At 41.6% G+C, this 21803-nt stretch overlaps 1 pseudogene; it reads left to right on the forward strand.

The window, feature by feature from the left end:
• LOC102854998 overlaps positions 1-21421 on the forward strand; it is a 47820-nt pseudogene extending 26399 nt beyond the window's left edge.
• The last annotated feature ends 382 nt before the right edge of the window (positions 21422-21803 follow it).

Below are 21803 nucleotides of genomic sequence, written 5' to 3' on the forward strand. Positions count from 1 at the left end.
GCAGGGTTTAGGGCTGTTGTGCATAGGGTCGCTATGAGTCGAAAACGACTTGACGGCACATAACAACAACAACAACAACATTTTTGACAGCACATTTTCCTAGTGCAACATGTCTTTTGATTTCTTTTTCTTTTTTGGCTGAGTAGAGAGTACTTTATTGATGGCACATGACAAGATGGGCTCTCCAAGCTCCTCCTCCTTTTCTCAAGGGGTCTGGATGGAAACCGTCTCAAGGATTTGAGATTGTCAGTGTGTGTGTGTGTGTGTGTGTGTGTGTGTGTGTGTGAACCGAGTTGGGGCAAGGACTCTCCAGCAACTGAGGGTCTCTCTCCCCCCCTCCTTCCCTCCTTCCTTCCATCCCTCCCCCCACCCATAGTGCTGTTGCTGGGGCTGGTGGTCCAAGAGACTCTTATTCTTTGGAGGCCATGTGAACCATCAGGTCGACCGCCCGGTTCCTGTAGCCAAATTCACTGTCATATCAGGAAATAAGTTTGACAAAGTGGTCATTCAGGGCAATGCCAGCCTCAGCATCAAAGGTGGAAGAGTGGGTGTCACTATTAAAGTCATTGCAGACAATCTGGTCTTCAGTGTATCCCAGGATGCCCTTGAGGGGCCCTTCTGATGCCTGCTTGACTACTTTCTTGATGTCATAATATTTGGCAGCTTTCTCCAGACGGCAGGTCATGTCCACAACTGACACCCTGGGGGTGGGGACATGGAAAGCCATGCCAGTAAGTTTCTCATTCAGCTTGGGGATGACCTTGCCCACGGCCTTGGCAGTGCCAGTAGATGTAGGGATGAAGTTCTGGGCAGCTCCACGGCCATTATGCCACAGCTTTGCAGAGGAGCCATCCACAGTCTTCTGGGTGGCAGTGATGGCATGCACTGTGGTCATGAGTCCCTCTATGATGCTGAAGTTGTCTTGGATAACCTTGGCAGGGGACAGGGGGCAAGCACTTGGTGGTACAAAGAGACATTGCTTAAAATCTTGAGATAGTTGTCATACTTTTCATGGTTCACGCCCATCACAAACATGGAGGCATTGGCAGAAGAGCAGAGGTGATTACCCATTTGGGTAATCAAGTGAGCCCCAGCCTTCCCCAAGGTTGTGAAGACACCAGTGAACTCCACAACATGCTTAGCACCAGCAACACTCAACTTGATGTTGGCAGGATCTCACTTTTGGAACATAGTGATGGCTTTTCCATTGATGACCAGCTTCCCATTCTCAGCCCTGACAGTGCCGTCGTACTTGCCATGGGTGGAATCACTGCAACATATAGGTCATGTAGTTGAGGTCAATGAAGTGGTCATTGATGGCAACAACATCCACTTTGCCAGAGTTAAGGCAGCCCTGGTGACCAGGCATCCAATACAGCAAAATTTGTTTACTCCGATCTTCACCATCGTGTCTCAGGGATGTAGCTGAGGCTGCATGAGAAAACAGGGCAAACTGTTCATCAATGAGGAGCAGAGAGCCGTCTTTTGATTTCTTGACTGCTGTTACCAAAGGTGTTGATTATTGATGCAAGCAAGATGAAATTGTTCAGAATTTCAAACCTTTCTTCATCTATTCTGATATTGCCTATTGGCCCAATGGTGAGGATTTTTGTTTTCTTGATGCTGAGATGTAATTCATATTGAAGACTATAGTCTTTGATCTTCTGCAGCAAGTGCTTCAAGTCTTTTCACTTTCGACAAGCAGGGCTGTGTCATCTAATCTCATTTTCCAGGAAAGGTGTTCCACAGAACGCAGAAATTACCAAACAGCACCACATGAAAGTAGAATCTTGCTTAAGATTATCCAAAAGTGACTGGAACAGTAACAGTAATCAGCCAGAAATTCAAGCTGAGCTTAAAGAAACCATGGTATGAGGGATATGATTGCTGATGTCAGATGGATCTTGGCTGAAAGTAGAGAATTCCAGAAGGAACTCTCTTTATGTTTTATTGACTATGCAGAGACATCTGACTATATGGATAATAACAAAGTATTGTGGCTAACACTGAGGAGAAGGGGAATCCTAGACACTTAATGGTGCTTATGTGAAACCTATACCTAGAACAAGAAGTGGTTAAAAAGTCCAGAGTTAAAATTCAAGAAAGGTATGAGTCAAGGTTATATTCTTTTTCTGTACTTATTCAATGTGTATATGTTAAGAAAATCATTTGAGAGGCTGGATCTATGAAGAAGAATGCGGTATCATAATTGGAGGATGCAGAGGATGAATTATACAATCTGGATTATACAGATGACAACAACCTTTTGTTTTTGGCTTTTCTTTTTTTTTGAGAAAATGTCTACTTTATTTGGTATTAACAGGTTTGAGCATATTCTTTTTTTTTTTTCATTTCCATTCATTCATTGTTACACATTTTCTTCACTGTCCCCCTGCCCCCCGTTTGCTTTTTTTCTTTGGGGAAAAAAGCTCTTTTATTGTTATACAATCGTCCCCCACCCTGGACCACTTTACTATGCAACTCTTATTCTGGACTCTTGTCATGCCAATCATATTGGCTTTTCAATATCAAGGAAAAGATTCTCACCACTGGACCAATTGGCAGCATCATGACAGATGGTGAAGAGATTGAGATTGTTAACAGCTTTAGTTTGCATGGCTTCACAATCAACAATCAACAAGTATCAGCAGTCAGGAAATTAAAAGACATATTACTCAAAACAGCTATGAGATACCACCATCTCACCCCAGTAAGAATAGCAAAATTTAAAAGAACAGCTAGCAACAAATGCTGTCGAGGTTGTGGAGAAACTGGAACCCTTATTCACTATTGGTGGAAGTGTAAAATGGTGCAACCACTGTGGAAAGTGGGGTGGCACTTTCTCAAAAAGTTGCATATAGAGATACCATTTGACCCAGCAATTCCACTACTGGGAATATACCCTAAAGAGACCAGAACTGGCATCCAAGCAGATATATGCACACCCATGTTTATCGCAGCTTTGTTCACAATAGCAAGGAGTTGAAAACAACCCAGGTGCCCATCAACAAACAAATGGATAGAGAAGCTGTGGTACATTCACAAAACGGAATACTATGCTGCATTGAAAAACAAGGAACTCATGCAGTATTGTTCAAAATGGGTGACTCTGGAGGACATTATGCCGACTGAAGTATCTCAGTCACAAAAGGACAAATACTGCATGGTGCAACTGTTATAGAATGGGATTGACATCAGGGTTGGGGTAAGACTGAGGAAAACTGGATAAATTATGTATACTGCATTGAAACAGGTGAGGGAGAGAATAATTTAAAAGCAATGTATGATAGGGTATTATGGTTATCACAAGAGTCCAGAATTAAGGCTGCATAGTGGAGTGTACTCAGGGTATGGGAGGGGTACAGGGGGATTGTATAACAAAGAAGGAATTTTTCTTTTGCTTTTCAAAGAGAGGAGCAAACTGGGGGAGGGGAAGAGCTGGGCAGGGAGAAAACTGCAACAATGAATGAATGGAAATCCAAAATATCTATAAATGTTCATTAAAATTAATAAAACTATTTTTTTTAAAAAGACATATTGCATTGGGAAAGTCTGCTGTCAGAGACCTCTCCAAAGTACTGAAGAGCAATGATGTCAGTCTGGAGACTACGGTGTGCCTGATAGAGGCCATGGTCTTTGCAATCACTTGCTATTTATCAGACAGCTAGATAATGACTAGGGAGGATAGAAGGAGAATTGATGCCTTTGAGCTATGGTGTTGGAGAAGAGTATTGAATATACCCTGGACTGCTAAGAGAACAAACAGGTTCGCCCTGAAGAGGGTAAAACCAGGCTGCTCCTTGGAGGCAAGGATTCTGAAGTTTCATCTGACATACTTTGGGCATGTTGCAAGGAGGGACCAGTCCTTGGAGAGAAATGTCATGCTTGGGAGGGTGGAGGGACAGCGCAGAGGGGAAGACCCTCGATGAGATGGATTGATTCAGTAACTGGGGTAATGGGTGTTGGTGTGTCAGAGACAGTGAGATTGACAAAGGATAGAACAGGGTTTAGGGCTGTTGTACATAGGGTTGCTATGAATCTCAGGTGACTCGATGACACATAACAACCACAACAACAGTGGCTTAAGATAGTAGGATTTTTAAAAAATAAAAATAAATAAACCACCCCCTATTATGTTAGTTATTGTGCAATGTGTTTGCCAATACAGAAGCATTAAAAAAAAAAAAAATACAGAAGCATTTGTTAGAGGCCCATTTATTAGAGATCTAGGGTATGGGAAGCTCTGGTCGAGTGGCCCCTACAAACTGCCTTGCTAATCCAAGGCCACACCTTGCTGGCGGTTCAAATGCACCACTGAGGGAGAAAGATAGGCCATCTATTTCTGTTCAGTATACTGCCTTGTTAGGCCATCTGTTTCTATTCAGTATATTGCCTTGGAAACCCAATGGACGGTCAGCAAGGAATTGGTTCCAACTTGACAGCAATGAGTGTCCAGGATGCAAAGTTTATCAAACTGCAGCTGTGCACATTCTGGTGGGTTTAGGGAAGGCCTCTCTGAGGGACAGGCCCTGGGTGGCACAAGAGATTTGTGCTCTACTGAGTGGTGGGCCCAAGAAACGCCCGGCAATCTGCTAAAGCTTGCATCCAAGAAAACCCCTGTGAACACAGTTCCCCTCTGTAACACGTGGGATGAGTATTAGTTCTATGACAATGGTTTGATTTTTGTTTGCTCTCTGGAGGTAAAAATGTCTAACAAGGCTGTGTAAGCGAAATCATCAATGGGATAATGTTCTAGGGAAAGGGGAAAAAAACCTCACCCCAAACCAAACAAAGGTGAGAAGACTCAGAAGTGAGAGAAAGCTTTTGAGGAAGTAAGAGAATAGAACTGGACCAGAAAGAGCCATGCAGAGAATGACCCATGATGGATACAAGAGATGGACACACAGTCAAGTTATCAGTTAGTCAGGGAAAGTACCAAAAGGGGTATATGATACAAGCAAAGTACAAAGACAGCTTTTAAGTGGAGGAGTGCTCTGATCAGATCGTGCTTCAGAAAGGTGTCTCTGGTAATCCAGAGCCTCTAGTTGTAAGAAGGCAGCAGTGGTTTATATATGCATGCAATAGCATGCAGGCTGGGTCAGTTGTAGGTGGGGAGGCTAAAGAAAGGGAGATGAATTAGGACACAATTATAATAGCCCAGGAACAAAGATGAGAGGGCAGGCTTGGGGCAGAGGGATCAGGAGGAGGAGGCAAGAAGCTGAAAATGCTTTTTGAAGATTGGACTGACAAGACCCTCTGCCTACCTCTTCCTCCCCTTTGTTACTTTCACATTGGAGTTCACTGAGGCGTGAGGCAATAGTTCATCTTTCCCACATCCCTTTTTCTGACAGGCTTTCTTGGGGATTTGTCCTTGTGGGTGTATTTGACTGTAGGCTTGCCTTTTTCTTTCCTTTCAGAAGCAGGAGATAGATACTGTTGCTAAGCAGGGAGACTGAATCTTGCATCTGCACCCATGAAAACCTATGTGGGATACCATCTTCTTAGAGACTCTGTTCTTGTCAAATCCTGAACAAAATCTCATAACAAAGAGTTAACTGTGCTTCGTTCCATTTGATGTCATTTGAGGATCAGTTTTTGTTATGTGTGAAGGAGGCTTGAGATGATTAGAAATTATGAAGTCTGTTTATCTTTGAAGACGAACACCGAGTCAAAGACAGTATTTAATCAATGCTTTTGAATTGTGGTGATGGTAAAAGAGTACTGAAAATTGCACGGACTTCTGAAAGAACAAATAAAGCTGTCTTGGAGGAAGTGTCCCTCTAGGGCCCTCCTTAGAGGCAAGGATGGTGAAACTCCCTCTTACACACTCCGCACATGTTGTCAGGAGGGTCCAGTCCTTGGAAAAAGGCAACGTGCTGGGAAAGGTGGAGGGTCAGAAAAAGAGGGGAAGACCCGCAACAAGATAGATTGACACAGTAACTCTAACAATGGGCTCAAGCTTACCAGAGATTGTAAGGATGCCGCAGGCTAGAGCAAGGTTCAGATGGGTTGTTCACAGGGTCACTGTGAGTCAGAGTCGACTCAATGGCACATAGCGATAACAACAGCAATTATCTAATACAAAAGTATTTCAGTGATTCCTTTCCTCAATTTACAAATAAAGAAACTGAGGCTCCTAGAGGTTAAGTCACTTGCTGGTAAGAGGTAATAATAAAGGGTTGATAATTCAAGTTTATCTCCTTTCCTGCGAGTGTTTGCTCTGGATTCTGTCACCTTTGTCTCCTTTTACAAGAAATCAGAATGATATGGAAAGTAAATGGCAGGGATTTCAGTCCCAGCTCTGACAGAGACTGTCTTCCTGAGCTTAGGCAAGTCACTTGACTGCTCTGTTCTCAAGTCTCACACGGGTAAACTAAAAGGATTGTACTGAGAGGTCTTTGTCTAAATTATCTAATTCTGCTATAACGTAAATACCACAAGTGGACTGCTAATGTTCATACTCACACAGTGCAGAAAGACAGAGTTCAAGTCAGGGCCCTCAGCTGTGTTGGTTTCCTCTATGAAGCTCATTCTAAATAAGTCCCCATATCTGCTGGCAATCTATACCTTTCCATTGCTTGTAGGTAACCCTCACTTGCCAGCTCTCCTCCCCTACGTGTACAGCACTCTGTCTGTTCCGGTCATTTTATAACTCAGAGGTATTTATTAGGTTTGAGACAGCTCTGGTGGTGTACACCATAAAAAGTCACACTGTTAACTCAAAGGCAATAGCTCTCTGGTGGCTCCAAGGGGGAAAGATGAGTCATTTCCTTCCGGGGGATTTACCGCTTCCTGAAGACCCCTTGGAGGGTCAGCTATGAGTTGACTCTGACTCAATGACTATGAGTTTGCGATTTTTTAAATTTTTCAAATGTAAGTTAAGGATACACCTGCATGTACTCAACTGATTGAGTACATTATTAGATGGTGTTTTGGACAATCTTGACAAGCATTACATTACATTCATTGCATCAATCCATTACACTCAAGAGCAAAAGCCCAAGCCTATTGTGGTCAAGTTGATTCTCTAGGATTTCCTAGGTGATATTCTTATGGACGATGACTTATCTTTCTATGGACAGAGATGGGGAGTCTAAGCCTCCCTTCCGTTAGCAACTGACAATGTTGACCAGTGTGCCACAGGGATTTTACATTACATTAAATGTAGATGAAAGAAAAAAGTAAAATCATTAACAACTTCATTATACTTAGATGAACAACGAATGTATATGGATGGAAGCAGCAGTCAGTAAGTCAAGCAATGTACTGCACAGGGCAAATCTGCTGCACAAGACTCTTTTAAAATAATTTTCATTTTATAATGGCTCACATACAAAATTCGTATATACTGTGTTTCACACTTTGCCTCATTCATGCTGTGTTTCATACAATCATTCCCATACATCGTGTTTTATAAACTCTATCACCGTTGTCTTTTGTCCATTTTGTATTTGGGTTATCAGTCTTTTTCTTGTGTTGACCCTGTAGTATTCTGTAAACTTTTGTTACGAGACCCCTTGTCTGAAATGGCATTGCCAAATGTTTTTTTCCCCAGCCAGTAGATTTTCTTTTCACCCTACTGGAAAAGATTTTTGAGATACACAGGGATTTAATCTTTAGAAAGTCCCATTCATCCTCTCCTTGTTGTGCATTTCTGGCTATATTTGTCAGCCTATTTATACCAGAGGCTAGACCACCTAAGTTTCCTCTCTGATCCACATTGAATTGATTTTTGTGTATGGTAAGAAGTATGGGTACTGCTTCAGCTTTCTGCAGACAGTAGTCCAGTTTTGCCAGCACCATTTGTTGAAGAGGTATGAACTTTTGTCATTCCCCATTTGACAGATTTTATTTCCTCCTTGATTATCAATTGATCATAGATAGAGAGTTCATGTCTAGGTTTTCAATATTGTTCCATTGGTCCATGTGTCTCTCATTATACCAGTACGATTCTGTTTTGGTAATTACAGTTGTTTAGTAAGTTTTGAAATCAGGGAGTGCCTTGCCTCCCACTTCATTTTTGGTTGTGTTTTTGAGTTTTAGTTAGGTGTTTGTTTGTTTGTTTGAGAAGTTCTTTGCTTATATGAGGTCTCTTTCTTCTCCAAATAAACTTGCCAGCTGCCTTTTTTTAATTTAATTTTTTTAAATAATTTTAATGAACATTTACAGAGAATTTGGATTTCCATTCATTCATTGCTGCACTTCTCTCCCCGCCCAGCCCTCTCGCCCCGCCCCACAGTTCTCTCCTCTCTTTCAAAAGTAAAAGAAAGACTCCCTCCCTGGTACACAATCCCCCCGCACTCCTCCCACCGCCCCAAGCACACTCCACTATGAAACCCTAATTGTGGACTCTTGTGATAACCATAATACCTATCATACATCGCTTTTAAATTATTCAGTTCCTCATCTGTTTCAGTGCAGTATACACAATTTATCCAGTTTTTCTCAGTCTTACCCCAACACTGATATCAGTCCCATTTTACAGCAGTGGCACCATGCAATATTTGCCCTTTTGCGACTGAGATATTTCACTCAGCATAATGCCCTCCAGGGTCACCCATTTTGAATAATATTGAATGAGTTCCTTGTTTTTCAATGCAGCATAGTATTCCATTGTGTGAATATACCACAGCTTCTCTACCCATTCATTTGTTGAGGGGCACCTGGGTTGTTTCCAACTCCTTGGTATTGTGAACAGAGCTGCGATAAACATGGGTGTGCATATATCTGCTTGGATGTCAGTTATGGTCTCTTTGGGATATATGCCCAGTAGTAGAATTGCTGGGTCAAAAGGTATCTCTATTTGCAACTTTTTGAGAAAGCGCCATACCGCCTTCCACAGTGGTTGCACCATTTTACCTCCCACCAACAGTGAATCAGGGTTCCAGTTTCTCCACAACCTCGCCAGCATTTGTTGCTTGCTGTTCTGTTAAATTTTGCTATTCTGACTGGGGTGAGATGATATCTCATAGTTGTTTTGTCCAGCTGCCTTTTCCATCTCTTTAAAAAATGAATTTGGTATCTGTTTTGGGATTGCATGAATCACATAGATTTCTTGTGGAAGAATTGTCATTTTCATTATATGGAGTCTTTCTATCCATAAACAGGGAATATTTCCCCATTTATTTAGAGTTATTATTGTTTCTCATAGAAGTATTTTGTAGTTTTCTTTGTAAAAGTTCTTTGTGTCTCTAGTTAGGCTTATTCCTAAGCATCGCAAATTGTGGCTGGCTATTGGCAGCATCATTATGGATGGTGAAGAGATTGAGATAGTTAACAGTTTTAGTTTGCTTGGTTGTACAACCAACACTCTTGGTACCAGCAGCCAGGAAATCAAAAGACAAATTGCATTGGGAAAGTTGGCTGTCAGGGACCTCTTCAGAGTACTGAGGAGCAATGACATCAAGCTGGAGACTAAGGTACACCTGATCGGGCCCATAGTCATGTATTGTAGAGCTGGACAGTTACTAGGGATGATAGAAAGAGGTCATTCTACTAAATTGCTCTACAAGCGCTAACAGGTTTTTTGTTGAGTCTTTGGCATTTTCTATGTTCTCTATCATAACATCTGCATATAGTGACAGTTCAACCATCTCTTTGCCAATCTGAATGTATCTTATTTCCTTCTTTTGTTGTATAGCCTGGAAAATATTTCTAATACAACATTGAACAGGAGTAGTGGAAGTGGGGATCCTTGTCTGGTCCCTGTTCACAAGGAGAATGCTTTCTAAACTTTCTCCATCAAGAATGATAATGGCTCTTGGTTTTTCACATATACTTTTCACTATGTTGAAGAAATTCCCTCCTATTCCTATTTTGCTGAGTGTTTTAAATTAGGAAGGGGTGTTGGATTTTGTCAAAAGCATTTTCTGCACCAAATGATTGAGTCACGTGGTTCTTGTTATTTGTTTTGTTAATTCTGGGTTACATTAATTGAACGATCCTTGCATACCTCTTATGAATCCAACCTGGTTGTGATGAATTTTTTTTACACACATGGAAAGTTTATTATTTAAACCATCTTTCAAATGTACAATCCAATAGTAGAAATCATATTCACACATTATGAAACAATCACCATTATGTTTCCAGAACTTTATATTCAGCCAGTACAGAATTTCTGTACCCGATTTTCAGTAACTTCTTCTGTCTTCTTGGATCCTGGTAACTGCTAATCTTATTCCTGTCTAAGTATAGTTTTCTATTCTGGACATTTTATGTAAATGGGATAATACAAATTTTGTGTTACCAAAAGGTGGACAATGAAAAAGGAAAAACAAATCATTGACACACTTCAGTTATGGTGTTGGCGGAAAATATTGAACTGTTAGAAGGTTGAACAAATCATCCTTGGAGGATGTACTGTCAGAATGCTCCTTAGAAGCGAGAATAGGAAGACTTTGACTTGATTATTTTAGATATGTCACCAGGAAAGCTCATGCCTTTGGGATATCTGTATGCCTTCGGGATTGCAGTGCAGCTTCTTGCCACTAGGTCATTAGAGCTCCCTAGTTTCCTGCTGCTGAGGCGATATGTTGTTGTGTGTGCCATCAAATTGGAATCAATTCATAGCTGACCCTCCAACAGGTTTTCAGAGGCAGTAAATCACGTAGGAGGAGGTTGCCCATCCTTCTCCCACAAAGCAGCTGGTGGATTTGAACAGCATGCTTTTGGGATTGCAGTGCAGCTTCTCACCACCAGGCCACCAGAGCTTTCACTGACGTGTTATAAGGTATTCGTTTTCTACCACTTTATTGATGGTTGTAATAGCATTGAACCAGATGATACTCACAAGCTCCCAGGTTGTGAAATAGTTAACATACTTGGCTACTGCAATCAACAAATGCTGGCGAGGTTGTGGAGAGACCGGAACCCTTATTCACTGTTGGTGGGAGGTAAAATGGTGCAACCACTGTGGAAGGCAGTATGACGCTTTCTCAAAAAGCTGCAAATAGAGATACCTTTTGACCCAGCAATTCCACTACTGGGAATATGTCCCAAAGAGACCATAACTGACATCCAAGCAGATATATGCACACCCATGTTTATCGCAGCTCTGTTCACAATACCAAGGAGTTGGAAACAACCCAGGTGCCCCTCAACAAATGAATGGGTAGAGAAGCTGTGGTATATTCACACAATGGAATACTATGCTGCATTAAAAAACAAGGACCTCATGCAATATTATTAAAAATGGGTGACCCTGGAGGACATTATGCTGAGTGAAATATCTCAGTCACAAAAGGACAAATACTATATGGTGTCACTGTTGTAGAATGAGGCTGACATCAGGGTGGGGGTAAGACTGAGAAAAACTGGATAAATTGTGTTTACTGCATTGAAGCTGATGAGGGAGAGAATAATTTAAAAGTAATATATTTTAGGGCATTATAGTTATCATAAGAGTCTGGAAAGAGGGTTGCAGAGTGGAATATACTCGGGGACGGGATGGGGGTAGGGGTGTGGGGGGTGGGATTGTGTACCAATGAAGGAGTTTTACTTTTCAAGGAGAAGAGCGAACTGGGGGTGGGGGTGGGGTGGGAAGGGAGAAAAGTGCAACAATGAATGAATGGAGATCCAAAATCTCTGTAGATGTTCATTGAAATTAATAAAAAAAAATACTTGGCTGCTAATGAAAAGATAGGAACTTCCAGAGATGCCTTGTGGGAAAAGCCATTGATTTATTTCACAAAAATCAGCCCCTGAAAATCCCTTGGAGCATAGTTCTACTCTGTTACACACATATATTCCCATGGGTTGGAATTGGCTTAACTGGCATTGCTATATGATACTCATGTTCCCCTTTTCTCACAGTCTCCCTGTCAATACAGCATCCACACCTAATTATTTAAATTAAATGCAAAATTATTTTTCCAGGTACACTGGCCACACTTCAAATGCTCCACAATCCAATGAGATTGTGTTGTTGTTGTTGTTATGTGCTATCAAGTCGCCTCTGACTCACAGTGACAGTTCTGATTGCTGCTCTATCTTGAACCAATTTCATTGTCTCTGACACACCTACCCTCGTTAGCCCAGTCACTGAGTTAATCCATCTCATCGAGGGTCTTCCTCTCCTGCGCTGTCCCTCAACCCTTCCAAGCATGACGTGTCTATACAAGGACTGGTCCTTTCTTGCAACATGCTCAAAGTATGTCAAACGGAGCTTGAGGTTATCAGCTTCTATATTGAAAGCACAGCACAGAATGTTTCTGTTTTCGCAAAAAGTTCTATTAGACACAGACATTTCCTCATAGATCTTTGGGGAGAAAATTATAAAGTAGGAAGGGAGGTAAAATTGGCAGGTAAATACCTTTCAACGTTCCTGTGTTCTGTCCCTGAATTGTTTCAGGAAACATATATTATAGTGGGACTTGGGATGGGATTAACAGCTTTTCTGTGCTGGGGATTGTGTGTGTGTGTGTGTGTGTGTGTGTGTGTGTGTGTGTGTGTGTGTGTGTTTACATACCACTGAAGGGCCATGGTGGACAAAGCCACGGATTTGGTGCCTGACATCCTGTGTTGGAGTTCCTAATGGCCTTGAACAAGTGACCTAATTTCTCTAAACCTCTGTTTCCTCATCTATAAGGCTAAACTAAACTAAGCTATGGCATCTCTTTCAGCTCACAGCAACCCTGTTACAGAGTAGAACTGCTCCACAGGGTTTTCTTAGCTAGAACCTGGACTTCACGTGGCTAACAGCAGCAGCAACAACAGCAGCCGTGAGGAGGGCAAACCACCAGCCTTTTTTCTTTCGAGTCATGAGCCAGTTCAAGGTCCTAACCTTTAGGTTAGTGAAAATCGAACCCCTTACTATCGTGTCAATTCCAACTTATGACAACATTGCATTTCCGAGGTTGTAAATCTCAATGGGAGGAGACTGTGCATCTTTCTCCCACCGAGTGGCTGAGGGGTTCAGGCTGCTAACCTTTATTTAACCTTTTTTAAGCTGTTAACCCACGAAGTCACCAAGGTTCTTGTTGTTGTTATTAGATGCCATTGAGTCAGATCTGACTTACACAGCGACCCTATGCACAAGCGGACAAAAACCTCCTGATCCTGCGCCATTGCCACAATGTCCAACGTCTGTAAATCTGTTGTTGTGATCAGTGTGTCAGGCCATCCTCTTGACGGTCTTCCTCGCTTTCGTTGACCCTCCACTTTTCCATGCATGCTGTTCTTCTCCAGGGTCAGGCCTCTCCTAATATAGCTTGTCTAAACTATGTGTGTGTGTGAGGGGAAAATCTCACCATCCTTGCTTCTAAAGTGCACTGTCTGCACTTCCTCCAATGCAGGCAGTATCTCTGTTCTTTCTGCAGTCCGCGGTATTCAGTGCTCTGGTGGCACAGGCCAGGAGGAGTTGTACTGCTAACCCAAAGGCTCTCTGGCAGTTCAAATCCACTGTTGGCTCCACAGGAGAAAGGTTGGAATCTCCTTCCGTGCGATATACAGCCCCAGAAACCTATAGGTTGATTCCAATTCAACAGTCATAACTCCATGTTTTTGTAAGAAGAGTTACTTCACAGAGAGTTGTATGAGAAGGCATTTGTAGACCATAGAAAATTCAGTCCTTGTTGTTGCTGTTTTTTTTCTTCGCTCTGGTCCCATAGCATGTTATGGTGTTGTGTACCGTTGAGTTGGAAATGAACCATAGCTGGCCCTCTGGTGGGTTATCAGAGGCGTTAATCACACTGGAGAAGAATGCCCATCCTTTTCCCATGGAGCAGCTGGTGGATTCAAACTGCATACTTTGGAGATTGCAGCGCAGCTTCTTTGCCACTAGGCCACCAACACTCCTTATAACATGTTATATATGTCCTAATTCAGTTCTTACACCTCCACCAGTGGGAAACCCTGGAACACAAGGTAAGATTTTGGTCAGATTTAGTTCCATCTCAGTGTGTAATCTATTGTCAGGGAAATGAAAGATGTTAATCTCAAACTGATTAAGTGTCAGGGTAAAGCAAAATAAAAGGTGTTGCAAGTGTCTGGAGATGTCCCTAGGCCCTGACTCTTCAACATTGTGGTTCTTATGTCCTATCAAGTCAGAATCAACTCAAAGCTGACCCTTCAGTGAGTTTTCAGAGGCTTTAAATCACAGGAGGAGACTGCCTGTCCTTCTGCCATGGAGCAGCTAGTGGATTCGAACTGGGTGCCTTTGGCTGGCAGCACACCTCTTGACCACTAAAGCCACTGGAGCCTCCTCTCCAACATTGTGCTCATACTATTTGTTCAGCCTGGAGGGGTGTGTCACCCCCATCCTGACCCACACACATCTCACTCCACTGGTCTCATATCTGTCTGTAGAAACCTCCCTGAAACCAAACCAACCACCACTGAGTCAGAGCCAAACCGGCAACCCTAGATGACAGAGTCCAACATCCCTAGAGGGTTTCCAAGGCTGTAAATCTTTACAGAAGCTGAATGTCCCATCCTTCTTCCATGGAACATCTGGTGAGCTTATACCACCAACCTTTGGAGTAGCAGCCAAGTGCTTAATCATTGTGCCGCCAGGGCTCACCTGACCCCACTGCTTAGTGAAAAAAGAAAAAAAATCGAGTCACCCTTTAAGAATTTGCTGAAGACTCAGAACACCAAATGAGTAAGTGAGCTGTGGAGTTCAAATTCTGGCTATTGCAACTCGCTCACTCATTGTGGTAAAGTCGGAACTGACTCATAGCTTACCTCCGGTGGGTTTTTCTGAGGCTATAAGTCACAGAGGGTGAGACTGGCCATCTTTCTCCCATAGAACAGCTGGTGGATTCAAACTTGCTGCCTTTCAGTTGGAAGCATAACTTATTACTCATTAGGGTACCACTCAAAATGAGGACCTTATTAATCCTCATTTTTCTGGGTAGAAAGACATCTATCTTTTAGTTATTATATGAGATTTGTAGAAGAAAGTGCATTCATAATATTTATCAAATGCCAAACATGTAGAAGATACCAACTAAGTATCTATTACTATTATTATCATTACTACTACTGCTACATGAGGTGGTTGTTGTTATTGTTGGTAAGTGCTGTCGACATGTAGGTGTCTCACAGTGATCCTATAAATGAAAGTCCACAATACTTGTGTGACTTTCATCCTTGCTCTAGGTTCATAGGGTTTCTGGAGGCAAGCTATTTATGGAAGTGGATGCCACTCCTGCTTCCAAGCTTGTTTAAATCAGGGAGCTCCACCAAACACTGTTCGCCATGAGTAACCAACCATTAACACATTTAATACCTCAGTGTCACCGTGTAGGAGATGACAAATAAAAAGCAGGAACTACCAGAAGAATGTCTGTATTCTATTGATTATGCAAATGCCTTTGACTGAATGTATCACAACAAATTGTGGCTAATACTGAGAAGAATAGGAATCCTAGAACATTTAATTATGCTCATATGAAATTTACACCTAGACCAAGAAGCTGATGTCCAAACAGGAGAAGAGAAGAACATGGTATGGTTTAAAATAAGGAGGGTATGTCCTTTATTGATACCTTTTTAATATATAGGGTGAGCAAATAATTTCTGAATCAAGACTCTGAAGAAGAATATGACATTAGGATCGAAGGAAGACTTATCAGCAGTTTGCACTATATAGATGACACAACTTTGCTTGGTGAAAGTGAGGAGGATCTGAAGAGCTTGCTGCAGATCAAAGGCTATAGTCTTCAATATGGATTACAACTCAACACCAAGAAAACAAATATCCTTACCAGTGGGTCAATGGGCAACATCATAATAAAATGGAGAAAGATTGAAATTGTCAATGATTTCATCTTACTTGGATCCACAACCAACATCCTTGGTACCAGGAGTCAAAAGGTAAGGAGATGTGTTGCTTTGGGCAAGTTCATTCAAGGACCTCTCCAAAATACTAAGAAGAAAAGACATGAGGTTGAAAATTAAAGTGTACCTGATTCAGGCCATGGTCTTTTTTATCACTTCCTATGCCTCTGAGAGCTGGACAATAAATAAGGATGACAGAAGAATTAATGCCTTTGATTTGTGGTGTTGGAGAAGAGTACAAAGTCACTCATAGATTGCCAAAAGAACAAACCAGTATGTCTTTTTATTGTTATTATCTTTTAAAAAATTTTATTATTTTTTGTGTATGGCATCCACTTCCAAAATAGCTTGCCTCTGGAAAACCTATGAACCTGGAGAAAGGACGAAAGTTATACAGGTGTCCAGGTCTTTCATTCATAGGGTCGCTATGAGTCACCTACAATCCGACGGCACTTAACAACAACAACAACTGTCAAATCAGATCTGACTGGTACAGGAGGAGATTGCCCCTCTTTCTCCAGCAGAACATCTGGTGGATTTGAACCGCATACCCAGTATGTCTTTTAAAGGTGCAGCTAGAGTGCTCCTTGGAGGTAAGAATGAAAAAGCTTTGCCTCTCATCCGTTGGACATTGTGCTAGAATAGGCTATTCCTTGGAGAGGGATGTCACGCTTGGAAAGGTGGAGTGTCAGAGAAAGAGAGAAAGACCCTCAACAAGATGGACTGATATGGTGACTGCAGCAATGGGCTCAAGTGTATCAGAGATCATTAGGATGGCACAGGTTAGGACAAGGTTCAAATCTGTTCTGAGATCTGAGTTGCAATCAACTTGATGGTACCTAACAACAACAACAACTATCATTATCATTACTACTACTGCTACAGGGAGAATTGGTTAAGTACTTAGTTATGCAAAATGGTTACACACTTGGCTGCTATCAGAAAGGTTGACAGTTTGAGCCCAGGCAGTGACTCTTTGGGAGAAGGATCTGGTAATCAATCTATAAAATTACTGCCAACAAAAACTGGAGTAGCAGCTCTGCTCAGTTAGATAAGGTCACCACTGAGTTGAGTTGACTCAATAGCACTGAACAATTACTACTATTAAGTTGAGCATTAATTTTTCTCTCTTCTCACAGAAAATTAAATGCAAATTACACATTACAACAATTAAGAGTCAGGCTAAGTGTAAGAAGGTAGATCTTGCCAGCACAAGATTGCTACTAATAAATATAATGGAATGAAAAGATAATATGTAATATCCTTTCTGCAAAAACGTCAAGGTCTATTCGAGACATTGCTCTAAGAATTTACTAAGATATAATTTTTCCTACAATATTGTTCTGTATCGTTTTACCCTGCCAACATAAACCTTCAGTATATAACTGGATTAGTAATCCTATGAAATGAATTCTAAAACACCTCTGAACTCCCTAATTACATGCTTAAACATGAAAATTGCAACGACAACCAGGCTGTGGAATTGCATGTTGTATTAACTCTGGTAGAACACTACATGTGGAAATGAGGTGGAAATTGTCTTCCTAGACATTTCATATTCCTTACTAGTTGGAAACGATATATGGCAGTTTCTGAGAATTGGAAAATTTATTGCGATGGGGAAACAAACAGATTCATCCTAGAGAGGGTTAAACCAGGCTACTCCTTGGAAGCAAGGATTCTGGGGCTTCGTCTGACATACTTTGGACATGTTGTAAGGAGAGACAGGTCCTTAGAGAGGGACATCATGCTGGGCAGAGTAGAGGGACAGCGCAGGAGGGGAAGACCCTCTATGAGGTGGATTGATTCAGTAACTGGGGTAATAGGGATGGGTGTATCAGAGGCAATGAGATTGGCACAGGATAGAGCACGGTTTAGGGCTGTTGTACATAGGGTCGCTATGAGTCGCAAACAACTCGACAGCACATAACAAAAACAACAACAACAACAACAACTTTAGAAGCTTTCCTTCTGCTTCCCTAGGATTGATGCTAAGACAGAAGGGAGTTACTGTTGTTGTGTGTCCTTGCCCCTCCAGTGGGTTTTTAGAGGCTGTCATTCACATGGGAAGAGATCACCTATCTTTCTCCAGCAGAGAAAGATGAATTTGAACCACCTTCCTTTGGGTTGGCAGTGCAACTCCTTACCACTAAGTCACCAGAGGTTCCTGGACAGAAGAAAGAGTGGTAACAAAAACACTTCCACAGAACTAAGATAGTCTTATGCCTGTAGCTCAATCCATCTGCCGCGTGAGAACGTGTGCCCATATTGGCCATTTTCATGAGCTGGCCTGACCATCGTCTATTCCCAGAGAGACTGTCCAAAGCGGCCCATCTGCTGTCTCTGAGTTAAGATCCTAACGCTGTTGTAACAAAGCACAACAAATGAAATGGTTTTAAAAAATAAATCTATCAATTCACAATTTTGGATGATAGAAGTCTAGTTAGGATATTGGCACTGAGAGACTGATTTTCTTATTGCCATGCAGTTGTAACTGACTCGTAGCTGACCCTCATAACAGGTTTTTCAGAGGTTGTAAATTAAACCAGAGATTACCCATATTTCCCACTCAGAGCAGTTGAGGGGATTCTAACCACCTGACTTTGGGTTGCCAGCACAACTCCTTACCCACTAGGCCACCAGACCTCCACTAAAGGTTGAGTGTATATTGTATTTAATTCATGAGTGTATATTGTATTTAATTCATTAATTCTCTCTCTCATTGCCATCAAGTTGGAGCTGACTCACAGCTGATTCTTCAATGGGTGTTTGAAGGCTGTTGTTCATCTTTCATTCTTGGAGCTGCTGGTGAATTAATTTGTACTGCCAGAGGGGCACCCCAACTCCCTGTGAACTATGCCACCAGATTCCCTTAATTACATTAATCAACAGTAATTAATGTTATAAAAGAAAGTGTCTACAAATGATGATTGGAAAAACCAATATGATTTGTAAGCCTTCACTAAGCCTCTCACCAAGCATTTAAGCAAACAAATTAGAGTTTTGGCAGTGTTGATTCTTCCTGAAGGCTGAGAGATCTTTTTCATGTCTTTCTCCTAGCTTCTGGTGGTTCCTAGAAATCTACAGTCTTCCTTGGAATTCTTCAGCTCACAACTGCAGCATCAGATGACCATCTTCCCCTGTCTTTCTGTGTACAGCTTCACTTTCCAGTTAATACGACTGGAAATCACTGGAATTTCCAGTTAATAACACTGTCCAGTTAATATCAAGATCCTCCCTTCTGCAGTATGGCTTCATATTAACCTAACTAGTAAAATCTCCGAAGACCTTTTTTCCAAGTATGGTCACATTCATAGGTACAGGGCTTAGGGCTTTATCCTAAAGAGGGGTACATTATCCAGCCCATAACAATTACTACACTGTTAACACTTCCTACACTTATCTTGACTAAAGATGACAGAAGAAAAATAGATGTGTTTGCGTTGTGGTGCGGAGAAGATTATTGAACACACCATGGACCTCCAAGAGAACAAACAGGTCTGTCTTGGAGAGAGTGAAACCTTATTTCTGTTTGGAGGCAAGGCGTTTAAAGCTCCATCTCACTATTATGGGTATGTGGCCAGGAGGGACCAGTCCTTGGGGAAGGACATTATGCTTGGAAGGGTGGAAAAGAAGACCCCAGATGAGATGAATTGACACCGTAACTGGGGTAATGGGGGTAAGTATGTCAGAGTCAGTGAGACTGGCTCAAGATAGGGCAGGGCTTAGAGCTATTACACACACAGTTGCTGTGAGTCACAAGTGACTCAATGGCACCCAACAACAACAACAATCATCACTCTTGGATCAATCCTTACCACTGGGCCAAGAGGCAATATCATGGTAGAAGGAGAAAAGATTGAGCGGGAGGAACGCGCATGTTGCCAGGTCTGTGCTGGAAACGCGTCAGGAAGAGCTAAAGAAAGATCTGAAACTTAAGAAAGACAAAGACCTGGCGCAGGCAGCAGCAGTGGCGGTAGCCTCTCCAGCCCCTGAGCCTTCAACTCTACCTGCCCCACAGCCTCTTGCCCACACCTGCACTCCCCACGCCTACCCAGAAGAGGACGCGGGAAGAGGACAGAGCCTCAGGCTCCGAATCCAAGGAAAAGAAAATGATCTCTACTACCTCAAAGGAAACGAAGAAGGACACGAAGCTTTACTGTATCTGTAAAACGCCTTACGATGAATCCATATTTTATGTTGGCTGTGACCACTGTCAGAATTAGTAAGTGGGCGCTGCGTTGGCATCTTGCAAAGTGAGGCAGAGCTCATTGATGAGTATGTCTGTCCACAGAAGATGCCATGGCTGTGCTCACTTCGCTAACGGAGAAGGATTAGGAAGGGTTGAAGAGAGTGCTCCTTACAGGCTCACACAATGGCCTGGCCTTTCCTTGAACCAGTAGATTCTAGTGATGCACCAGATTACGGTGTTATTAAGGAGCCTATGGACCTTGCCACTATGGAAGAAAGAGTACAAGACGACATTATGAAAGGCTGATGGAAATATTTTTATTTTTTTTTAAATTTTATTATTTTTGTGTGCATGTACCGTCAAATCAGATCTGACTGGTACAGGAGGAGATTGTCCCTCCTTCCCCGGCAGAGCATCTGGTGGATTTGAACCGTTTGCCTCTGGGATTGTAGTTGCAGCTCCTTGCCACTAGGCCACCAGAGCTCCCCTAGGAAATCTTGACCAAACTTTTTGATAACTGCCTTTACTACAATCCTAGTGACTCCCCTTTCTACCAGTGTGCAGAAGTTCTTGAATCATTCTTTGTGCAGAAATTAAAAGGCTTCAAGCCTACCAGATTGTGATATCTTTAGTCTGAATTTTTAACTGGAATCAGAACTGGATGTTGGGGGGGGTCACTATTTATTGTACCATATGGTTACCTAATTCAAATACTGTCCCCTAAATGTTCAGAATAGTTACTATCATTTAAAAAAAAAAAGTTAAAGAAGATGTATAGTGGCAAACCGTTTATTTTTACAGCCACGTAGAACAATGTATTTAAAAACTATAAACTCCTGGAACACTGTATTTATCTGCTATTGCAACATAAAGTACTTCAGCTTGGTCCTGAAAACTGTATAGTAATTTGACATACAACAAAAAGTTATGAATAAAACTGTGAAACTAGGAAAGAAACTTCCTGGACATTACTAGAAAAATGTGATTTTAATAATTCTACTACTCTTCTTTCAACGAAATTCATTTTCCTTATAGCGCCCTAATTAATGTAAATAAACCTATTCGTAAGGAGTGTGCTCACACACAGACTCTATCTTTTACCACAATGGGAATGCTTCTGTGAATGTTTCTATTTGTCCCTTTTGGCTAAAAATGTTGTATTCTATTAGAAATATATATATCTCACAAATATTGGCTTTTTACAGTGAATTTTCATGTTTAGTATATAGTTAAAGTTTTTAATATTAGAGGTTGAATTTTTCTTAATTGTTCTCTTATATTGGCTTGCCAAGAGTGAATGTAAAAATGGCTGCCTCCCCCGGCCTGACTGGCCTTGGCATACAAATAAAGCGTCATTGTGTTAAAAAATGAAGAGTGCTTAATTGTTCCTTTTTTTCTGTATTCTGTAAGTCTCATAATAACAAACTGCAGTCTACAGCTTCTTAAAGTTCAGCATGTTAATCTAACACAACACAGCAAGAATCTGGTTGTCTGAACTATTTTAAATTAAGGAGCCAGATGTTTTTAGTCAGGTTATCCTGACAAGGCTTGACCTAAACTTCATTCTTATTGGTCATAACAGTCCAGTTACATTCTTGGGCAATTTTGTCCAATGGACAAGGTAAAAGTAAAGTTACCCACACCATTATCTTGTCAAGACAAAATGGTTTTACTCTTGTGGCAGAAGCGAAAAACTTTTGTTTATTGAAAGAGAGAAAAGAAGGAAAAAAAGATCATATAGAAGTCAAGTGTAACTCCATGGAAATGCCATGACTGCTCTTCAGTGAAGAAGCTGGTTTAGAGTCCCACAGAACACTTTTGACTGTAT

Source organism: Elephantulus edwardii, unplaced genomic scaffold, assembly GCF_000299155.1.
Source record: "Elephantulus edwardii isolate Elephantulus edwardi_28Jun2011 unplaced genomic scaffold, EleEdw1.0 scaffold00009, whole genome shotgun sequence".
In the NCBI taxonomy this organism is placed as follows: domain Eukaryota; kingdom Metazoa; phylum Chordata; class Mammalia; order Macroscelidea; family Macroscelididae; genus Elephantulus; species Elephantulus edwardii.